At 33.2% G+C, this 11299-nt stretch overlaps 2 non-coding genes across 2 annotated transcripts; both read left to right on the top strand.

The window, feature by feature from the left end:
• The first annotated feature begins 2889 nt into the window (after window positions 1-2889).
• Trnas-gcu (transfer RNA serine (anticodon GCU)) lies at window positions 2890-2971 on the top strand. Its single transcript has one exon. It is a non-coding gene; the product is annotated as a tRNA-Ser (tRNA).
• A 282-nt stretch (window positions 2972-3253) lies between these two features.
• On the top strand, window positions 3254-3335 carry Trnas-gcu (transfer RNA serine (anticodon GCU)). The gene has a single exon. It is a non-coding gene; the product is annotated as a tRNA-Ser (tRNA).
• Window positions 3336-11299: the final 7964 nt, after the last annotated feature.

Here is an 11299-nt window from a genome sequence, read left to right as displayed (position 1 = left end):
ATAATATTAATTGACAACGTGTTGATGTTGTTTCTTGTAGCTAAAGAAAAATCTTTTTTTTCGATAACAGAGTAGATCCTTGGCCAACTTTCCAACACAACATTAATGTATAGTCGAAAATGACAATGTTTGACATTCAAAAAAAAAAAAAAAAGGAAAGGTGCGTGCATGATAATAATTGTTATACTCTTCCCCACACTGTGGGTACTATGTCTTTGTACACACAGGCCAAAGGAAACGAGATAGAGGATTAAGATACAGAGATAGAGGATTAAGATATAGATATACATTTGTGTTCGATTTCATGTAAATAGTGTAATAGTGTAAACTCCCAATGGTTTTCCTATTAGAACAAAATATGGCATAACGTATGAAATTGATTCGAGGATAGAGTGTGTTAAGTTTCATTAAAATCGGTTCAGATTTAGATAAAGCTCCCATAATTTTTTCGCACAATTTTAGTTAAATGGTGCATGAAACTTCTTAGATTTTTCTGATTGACATATTTTGCACATTGCAGTTGCTTTAGATGCAGACGTATCATTCTTATATATTTTTGACCGACTACATGTTAATTATGCACCAAATAATCAACGGGTGTCCGAGTAAAATTCGATTCTGCAAAGTGTGCTCTGTTGCAGCATATTGAATAGCGTGTGTGAAGTTTAATTCGATTCGATTTTAATTTTTCAAGATTTTCAATGGGCTGGTAAATCAATACCAATGCTTGTTAAGGTTTGTAACTTTGCACAAATATATTTGAAGATTCAAAAGAGAAGAAAAATAATTTACAAACAATTTTTGGTATTGTTTTGTTGTTGTTTTTTGTAATTAAAGAAAAGTCCGTATTTTTGATGGCGGACATGATAACTCCTCACTGGAACATCGGAATCCGAAAATTCCAACGGTGTTAGAAAGAGTACATGTCTGGCTCTCGTATGAACTAGGATATTTGAAAAATCGCCGATTTTTAACCAAAAACCAAGTTAAAAAATAAGGAAGATCTTCACCGATTGGCTTTATCCTAGTTCACACGATAGTTATACACTCACAGAGAAACGTGTAAAAATTTGGAATCGATTGGGTTATTAGTTTTTGAGTTATCGTGCCCGCCATTCGCAAAAGAGAAAAACGCGTTTAAAGTTTGAGAAGCCCTTTAGCCGTCACTTGATGCTGACACAATAAATCGGCTATATTTTTAAGAGTTCTTGAGATTTTGTAGGGATATTCTTGAATTAGTGTAGATTCAAATTAAATCAAAAAAAAAAAAAAAAAAAATTGACCCCGAGAATGGGGGGGTCCCCCCTTAAAATCATTTCATATAATTGTTCCCATTGTTTTTTTTTGCGGGGGACAGATGTTCATTCGTATGAAATAAATTACTCAATTTTCGCGCACTTTTAACTCCATCGCTGAGCCTCCATGTATCCGCACTCCAGTAGTATGAATTTGCATGATTGCATTGCCTTCAGTTCTCTTGTTACTCATCTTGGTAGCATAGCGTCCCACCAAATCGCCATCTAGAACGATTAGTCCGATTATACCATCTCAGTAAATAATTGATCGTCTGCCGTAGCATGTGCTAGGTGATGTGGATGTCATATATTGTTGCTTACAAACAACTCTTATTTATTGCTAGGGTCCTTGCTTATTTAATATTGGCATTATCTCTCACGCCATTCCTATTTTGTGTTATCCACATCTGTTGATGTCAAGGTTAGTTTTTAGAATATCGGAGGGCTTCGGATGCATTTCACCTGGAAGGGGATGTAAACTTCTTTTTACAAATATTCGAAATTCACTTTGATGAAATTTTTCATTCTCCGCTGGGATTTGAACCTGGACCCATCGGTTTGCAGTCTGACACGCTATCCACTGCACTATGTCTGGTGGTGCATTTAACTGAAGTGACTGCAATTTAGGCCTTCGGATTCTCAGAGGGTAAAATGCACTCCCACTTAAAATGTTATATTATTTTGATACTGATTTCAGATTCATGTGTTAGGTGCAAAATAATAAGTATCTGCAATATCGTATTCTACATTCTCAGAGGAGAAATTATTTTCCACCAGAAAATTGTAAATTCTGACTGGCACCCATATAAAAGCAACAAGCATTTTCAAAATTTTATTTTTTTATATTTTGATAATGGCTTTAATTTGGCATTATAGTTACTATGAGAATAAAATACCTCCAATCAGAAAATTTTAAATATAGTCTCTAAATATAGTCTAAATATAGTCTCTAAATACTCTCTTAATTGTATGTACTTTGAAGATCGTAAACGCACATTTAATGAGGTAGCTGTACGTTAACAGCCTGAGTCCATAGAGGTTACAATTCCTCTTCGCAAATGCTTAAGTATCAATCTATTTGCATTACTTATATTGGGTAAATTATATGCAAACAGATTAGTATAAAAAATACAGTCCCGGTTTCCAACGGTTTTAAAAACTGAACAAGTTTTCACAATTCAATGTTTCGTCAGTATAAGTTGCATTGTAGATTTCCTTTTCCTTTTAGCATTTTTACAACTTCTGGCAACACTGATCGCATCTGTAGGCTTAAAAGCAGTGTTTTAATAAAAAAAAAAACATTATGGCACCTCCATAGTGTTTTGACCGTACCAAAGATGGATATATTCAATATGATAAGTTACTGCATTGGAAATGACCAAAGGCGGATGGGGTCGAATATATAGGTGCTAGATGTTATAATAAATTACATATGGGAGCAATTTCTATATCTGAACTGAACATGTAGCGAAATTTTGGTGGGATGAAAGTTTGAGAAACAACATCGAATTTGCATTAAATTAGTGTAAAATTTTAAATTTCCATAGCGGAGTTTTAAATACCACTTCAATTATGAACTTTCTGTAACCTATAGGACGAGGTGGCCGAGTGGTTAAGGCGTTGGACTGCTAATCCAATGTGCTCTGCACGCGTGGGTTCGAATCCCATCCTCGTCGATTTTTTTTAAATTCATATCACTCTGTTGCTGAAAGACTGGCATAAATAAAAAAATCGATTTTGCAGAAAATGCATTTAAAGTTTTTAATGTATTTACACCTTACGACGAACAGAGTAATTTCTACAGTCTCCCAATAAGATTGTTAAAGAGGTATTTATCTGAACATTTTGAAGTTTGAGCGTTATATATGCATTACTAAATTTCAATTTTTTTCATTTTAAATCCTGTTTTATTAAGTACGTTGTATACTTCGTCCTGTTTGCAGGACGACAAACATGAGGACGAGGTGGCCGAGTGGTTAAGGCGTTGGACTGCTAATCCAATGTGCTCTGCACGCGTGGGTTCGAATCCCATCCTCGTCGATTAGTTTTTTAATTAGTTTCAAATTTGCTTTGAGAAGAAATTTTACCTCTGAAACCATGAAAAGCCAAAAAGGTGGCAAAGCAGCTCAATATATATCGAAAATGGGGTGAAACCGGTCAATGTCTTTACATGGTATTAGGCTAGATTTGTGTATGGGAACTATGTAAAAATCTGTAGAATTCTCTGCAGACGTGTATTTAATCTTCTAAGACTACTAAATGTCAAATTACAGACACTTTGGATGAAAAAGTCGGTTCAGAATGAAAATTGCAACTACTTGGGCAGAAAAATGAGTCTAGTACCATCGGAATACCAAATTTGTCTAGATAAAATATTATGGAGGCTGCTTTACACCCTGGAACCATACTAAACCAGTAAGGAAAGTTGCAAAATCGGCCGACTATTTGTATAGATACGTTTATATGGAGGCTATGTCAATACCTGGATCCATATAGAAAAATGTGTACGCATATTTTTTTAATCACTAAGAAACCAAAATTCCAAACTAAAGCAACGACGGTTATAAAATGGTCATTAATTTAAAATATGGGGACAATGCCATAGCATGGATGTACTTTGATAAATTTCCACAAAAAAGTTATGGACCCTCTTACTGACTTAGCTAGCTCGATACAGAACATTTGTTCCATAAGCCGAACTTAAAACCAGTAAGGAAAGTGGTAAAGTCGGACGGGGCCGACTATATGATACCCTTCACCACTTTGGGTAAATTCAACAGATAAATCTTAACAGACGTCGCAATTTTGATTTTCACGAAACTTTACACACATCATTCTAGACTTTATTCAGTACGCTGTGCCAAATTTCGTGGGAGCTATATATAAATCTGAACCGATTTTTATGAAACTTAGCATACATCATTCTAGGCTTAATTAAGTACGCTGTGCCAAATTTCGGGCAAATCAAAAGATATATAGGGACTTTGATGCACCATTTACCTTAAATCGGACGAAAATATATATGGGAGCTATATCTAAATCTGAACCGATTTTTCCCAATTTCAATAGGGTTTGTCCTTGGGCCAAATAAGTGACGTATGCCAAATTTCATCCAATTCGGATAATAAATGCGACCTGTACTTTGTTTACAATTTAACATGGACAGACGGACGGACAGACGGACGGACATGCATAAATCGACTTAAAAAGTGATTATATGCATATTCTCAAAAGGAACCATGGGTCTATCTTGATTCCTTTTGCCTGTTACAAACATATGCACAAAGACATAATACCCTGTACCACAGTGTGGTGAAGGGTATAAAAAGATTTCCAGGGGCGTCAATCGAATTCGTGGCCATATTCTTCTGCGTGAACCATCAGTAGACTCGCTTTTATATGCCTTTTGAACTGGGGCATCCTCATTCGTATCGTTGCAGCTATATCGTAAAACTCGTGGTTCATTCGACGCCGATATTCACCGTCGACACAGATCGGCCCGTAGATCTTTCGCAGATTTGTTTTCTCAAATACTACATGAGCTGCCTCATCAGCAAGTACACATGCTTCTGATCCGCATTGGTAGGGTCCAATAATATTATTGACCATTGGCTTCAGTCGTTCACACAGTACGCTACGCGAAAATGAGTGCTATCAAAACCAGAAACGATATATCTCATTTTCAATATGAAACATCCTAGAGAGTAGTAATGTATGGGCAAAATGTGTAAACAGACGGACAGGGAGGCGGACTTGTTTCTATATTTATTTTGAGTTATCCTAGGAATAGTTCGAGGTGTTGCCAACAGAATGAAACATTTAATATTGTCACCACCTTATGGTGGAGAAATATAGGAAGTGTAATACCGAGAGATATATCGGAATCTAGTATGTATCGACACGATCAACTACAAATTGCCCAACATGGAGCATAGCACTTGTTCGGTTTATTCAAATATTTTTTGTTAAAAAAACGTTTTTTTCCACTTAATACCTATTGAGATTTGTTCCTAAAGATTATTTGTCTCCCAGCAGGAAATCCCGGACACATCGTGAGTTGCTTTTTTTTGTTAATTTCTTTAAAATCATTAAAAAGTACCCCCAAAATAGACTTACATTGTAAAGAAACATGCTTTCTTAGAATGATTGAATTCAAATTGAAATTGTTCATCATCTTCGTCTTAAAAAAGAAATATCCAATTACGGCTAATCAATTCATGATTAATAGTTCACTACAATTCTACTAAAGTAGCTTTCTCCCCAAATGAAGTTCTAAAGGCATTCTAAAGCCTCTCTGCGCACCTACCTTCAAGTTTTTTGTTGATGCACAGGTACTTAAATGTCATGCTGTGCGCTAAACCACTTGTTTCAATATTAACTGTTGTCTGTATGCAAGGCAGTAAGCAAGCAAACAAGTACACAATACAATAAACATACATACGGACAATTGAAATGGGGTCATCCAGATGAAATGCATTATGTAGATTTATTTGTGTGTGTGTCTTCTAATTGATGAGGCGTTAGAAGGTTTTGAGGCTCAGTTTGTTTTGTTTCGGGTAATGGGCAAATACATTAGAGTGATGATGATTAAGCTTAAATGAAAATTTACATCTGTCTAGAATAAAAATTGAATGGATAAACCATAAATCATGATTAAATACGTACAATTTTTATGGTCAATGACGAGCGATAGTCCTAAGGCCACTTACATGAATTGAAGTCCGGAAAATTTAGTTTCACTATAAAATTGTGCCGCATAGTGTTGGAAAATGTGTGGAAACACATGTATTTTTTCAAAATTTCCCTCAATCAATGACCATGCAATAAATTAACGAAGTGCATAATAAATAGATTTATGTGATTTTTAAGTTCCAATGATTCGAGTTGATTTAATTCTAATTTATTTACAATTTATGATAAATGGTGTCAGATGAGTAGACCCGATGCAACCTTATGAAATTGGTAGAATATGAAATTTTTGAATTTATTAAAAGCTTGGACTTTTTAAAGAATATTTTTTGTTTATCAGAAGCGTGGATTTTTTAAAGACTACTTTGTGAGGTTTATCAGAAGCGTGGGTTTTTTAAAGACTATTTTTGTGGTTTATCAGAAGCGTGGATTTTTTAAAGACTATTTTTTGTGGTTTATCAGAAGCGTGGATTTTTTAAAGACTATTTTTTGTGGTTTATCAGAAGCGTGGATTTTTTAAAGACTATTTTTTGTGGTTTATCAGAAGCGTGGATTTTTTAAAGACTATTTTTTGTGGTTTATCAGAAGCGTGGATTTTTTAAAGACTATTTTTTGTGGTTTATCAGAACCGTGGATTTTTTAAAGACTATTTTTTGTGGTTTATCAGAAGCGTGGATTTTTAAAGACTATTTTTTGTGGTTTATCAGAAGCGTGGATTTTTTAAAGACTATTTTTTGTGGTTTATCAGAAGCGTGGATTTTTTAAAGACTATTTTTTGTGGTTTATCAGAAGCGTGGATTTTTTAAAGACTATTTTTTGTGGTTTATCAGAAGCGTGGATTTTTTAAAGACTATTTTTTGTGGTTTATCAGAAGCGTGGATTTTTTAAAGACTATTTTTTGTGGTTTATCAGAAGCGTGGATTTTTTAAAGACTATTTTTTGTGGTTTATCAGAAGCGTGGATTTTTTAAAGACTATTTTTTGTGGTTTATCAGAAGCGTGGATTTTTTAAAGACTATTTTTTGTGGTTTATCAGAAGCGTGGATTTTTTAAAGACTATTTTTTGTGGTTTATCAGAAGCGTGGATTTTTTAAAGACTATTTTTGTGGTTTATCAGAAGCGTGGATTTTTTAAAGACTATTTTTGTGGTTTATCAGAAGCGTGGATTTTTTAAAGACTATTTTTGTGGTTTATCAGAAGCGTGGATTTTTTAAAGACTATTTTTGTGGTTTATCAGAAGCGTGGATTTTTTAAAGACTATTTTTGTGGTTTATCAGAAGCGTGGATTTTTTAAAGACTATTTTTGTGGTTTATCAGAAGCGTGGATTTTTTAAAGACTATTTTTGTGGTTTATCAGAAGCGTGGATTTTTTAAAGACTATTTTTGTGGTTTATCAGAAGCGTGGATTTTTTAAAGACTATTTTTGTGGTTTATCAGAAGCGTGGATTTTTTAAAGACTATTTTTGTGGTTTATCAGAAGCGTGGATTTTTTAAAGACTATTTTTGTGGTTTATCAGAAGCGTGGATTTTTTAAAGACTATTTTTGTGGTTTATCAGAAGCGTGGATTTTTTAAAGACTATTTTTGTGGTTTATCAGAAGCGTGGATTTTTTAAAGACTATTTTTGTGGTTTATCAGAAGCGTGGATTTTTTAAAGATTTTTTTTTTTTTGTATATCCCCGTAGTCACAATAAAGTTATGCCCGCCATATAAAGCTCCCGGACGAGTTTTTAATCGATGTGGCAGTAATTTGCAATTAGATATTTTGAAGCGCTTCGGTACTGTTATCTATAATGATCTCGCCCCATTTTTTTATTTTTTAAGGTTTTGGACGCAATTTTCTACCAAAGCGGGATTAGGAAAACTGGAAAACTGTCATTCTAGGTTCATGTTTTAATATAGAACCCACATAAAGGCACCGCCTTATTTTCGGTATTGTAAAGGTTTCAGCTACATTCTTTCTCTGAAGCAGCTGTAATTTGGCATTTGGGTAACTCGGAGGAAAATTTTGTTCTAGGTCAATGTTCTGTCGTATCCCCATATAAACATACCGTCTTATTTTCGGTATTATGAAGGTTTAAGCTGCACTCTACCACCGAAGTGATTGTATTTTTACAGTCCGGAAACTTGAAGAGACATGGACATAGTTACAGAACATTTTAAATATGGAGTCATGTTGTGAATCAGCACCCATACAAACGTCAAAGTTTGAAACAAATTTTCTTAAGTCCCGAATTTTTGACGATTTTAAACGAAATTTCTCTTTGAAGTCGCTTTAATTAGGCAATACAACAGCCATTGTCATGGCTGTACGGTAAAAGACCCATCAATTCCAAATGTTGCCGCTTTGTTTCAGTCGATATGTAAGAGTTCTCATTGTCATGATAAATCTTCTCTTCCGACAGACAAATTAAGGTAGTTCCACTAAGAATTAACCTTCCCCGTTGCTGAAGCGAAACATTCACCATATGACCATTTTGCGAACATTTGCTTCTAAGTAATTTTTCAATGAACAATTTTTATTGTAGCAGATTCGATTGCTAAGACTCAAACGATAGACTAGATTTTAAAGATTTATGTTAATCGATTCTCTATTGCCCAATGATCTACGCCGAAATTTCTAAAAAATGATTTTTCAAATTTATTTTAGCGACATATTGGTTATAACGACGGGAATTAAAGGACCTGTTTGTCTTTTATTTGATGTCGATTTTAACGATTGATCATCATAAACAATTCCGACTGCATATATTAGCCTCGGTATAAATTTCCTCGTATTAAATTACGCCACAAATAATTGCAATGTCATTATCACCATTCATAAGAAATGGGCCCACATAATTCTTTCAGTGTATAATTAATATCAAATAGCAATTAATATTGTCCATAACCATATTGTTATGATTTCAAGAGTAATACTTATGCTTTTATATCTAGAGAGAGATACATGAATTCAAACAATGAATAAATTATGAAAACGTAACGACAAAGATAAGGCACAAACACGGAATCAAACAAGTTTGTGTCTTAAGTCTTTTGTTTGGCTTAAGCAAAAAAGTTCAGATTTTTTTGTTTTTTTAACGAAACAACAACACTTCACTACAACATTGAACTGTAATTAAATGTTGAATAGAAAAAAAAGCAGAGTAACACGTAATTTGATTTATATTTCTATAATAACTGGAATAGAACACGTGTTAATTACATAGAATTGAATTGAAATAAAAAACCACAATATTTTTGTGAAAAATTTTCAAACCAGGAATGAACTACAAATAGATATGTTATATACTGATGCCAATAAAATTGACGTAGAGAAATGACATCATATACTCGTAAGGGAAGTAAATTATTGTGGTTTTTCTGCTACCAGATTTGTATGATGATGAGTAAGTGCGATGCACCAAAACTGAAATTGATATATCTGAGCGAAAAAAGGAAATAATAATTGTGTTAATTGTTATTAGTTTAATTTGCAAAAAAAGTTCAACTACCAACATGTGTATTAATATGTTGGTTTATATGTTATTTGCAAAAAATATGTCTATATATTATTATGCAATTTATTGACTTTATAAGTGTTCGTGGTTTTTAATTATTATGGCATTGTTTCACTTTTTTTGGCATTATTACCAAATATGTTTGTGGTATTGATGTTGTTGTTACTATTTTGTTTTGATGTTGCCTTTGTATTAACTGCTCTACTACCGCTAACGGTTTATAAGACAAAAGAACAAAAATACACAATGAAATTTATTCGACCATAACTAAAGCGGTAAATACATATAAGTATTAACCCATTGAGAGAATAAAATTATTTTAAGAAGTATATATCTTTGAAACATTTAAAAAATATTTGAAAATATCCACAACTATGAAAATTCCGAAAAATGTTTAAAACAGGCAAACATGTTTTTAAAGGAAATAATAAAAAATGGTGCAAATACTGTCCGTATTTGTAAAAAATCGAAACCCAAAAAATGACAAAAATATGTTTTAAAAATAAATAGAGGACTCTAAGAAATACTGAGAAACATCATAAAAACCAGTGAGGAGCAGTATAGTCGGACGGGGCCGACCATACGATACCCTAGACAACTACCGCGGAACACTAACTTTCTGCAGATTTTTATTTCGAGCCTGGGCAATATTTCGTGATAGTTGAATCCTCTTGCGCGATTAGAGGTAAACAGCACCTCCTCCTTACACAGACATATTTTCCGAATCTTACTAGTATTCAGTACAGCCCTTCTAATTACTTGGCCAGATTCCCTTCACCGTGGGTTGTGTTGTGATGTTCGGATTTCAATTGTGGCCTATAGACCGACTCGAAAAAACACAAAAAATTAGGTTTTTGGTACCAATATTATTATCTGATCATCACTGAAAATTATAGGCATTATCCTTGACCATACCTGGATCCTCATAGAAAATTTCAAATCGATCAGCGCTATGCTTCCGCCCTTCAGTGTGGTAATGTTTACTATATAATATCTGAAGACGTATACCAAGGGAAACCAGGGTAGTTTATGACTTCCACGAGTCTCCCTGATGGTCCCATGTTGTCTAGGGCCACAAAAAATTGCAGAGGGGTTGAGGAACACCTAAATAAGATCCCAATAAAAAATAACTAAAAAAGCTTAACCCATTCGAAAGCTCTAACGAATATACTATGATTGTTTTAGATAGATTACCATTTAGGCATGGATTTAAATATATATTATTTTATTGTATATATAATTTTGAGTTCCTACATCTAGATCAGATCCGTATAAACTAATTTAAAACAAAAAACCTCACGAAAGTCCAATTTTTTACTGAATTACAGAGCTATCTTTGGATGGGTACAAATGTACCACGGTTATTGATCTTCGTAGGTAATAACTTTAAAAATATGTAACAATTATGTATATGGAAAATATTTATAATTATTTATGAATATACCTCAAGAATGATTCCTTAAAATTTGATATTTAAAAAAATGTACCCACGCCTTTAGTATCCAATAATAACTTTTAAAAAATACACGCCTTTAATAATCTTTGAAAGAATATTTTTAAAAAATCCACGACTCTAATATTTCTTTGAAAATTAAAAAAAAAAAATCTATGCCTCTAACAACTTTAATATTCCTTAAAAGATATTTTCAATTTAAAAATTCAACGCTTCAAATAGCCAAGAGAAAACATTTTACAAAAAATTTACGCCAATGATAAACATTACAAACATACTTTTTAAAATTCGCAACTATAATAGACCCTGTTTTTTTAAATACAGGCCTCAACAAATCCACGCAATAACTCTTAACAAATATTCC

Source organism: Musca vetustissima, unplaced genomic scaffold, assembly GCF_032173495.1.
Source record: "Musca vetustissima isolate MV318-11 ecotype Yass unplaced genomic scaffold, APGP_CSIRO_Mvet_v1 utg402650, whole genome shotgun sequence".
NCBI lineage: Eukaryota > Metazoa > Arthropoda > Insecta > Diptera > Muscidae > Musca > Musca vetustissima.
This window is presented reverse-complemented; position numbering and strand designations above follow the sequence as displayed.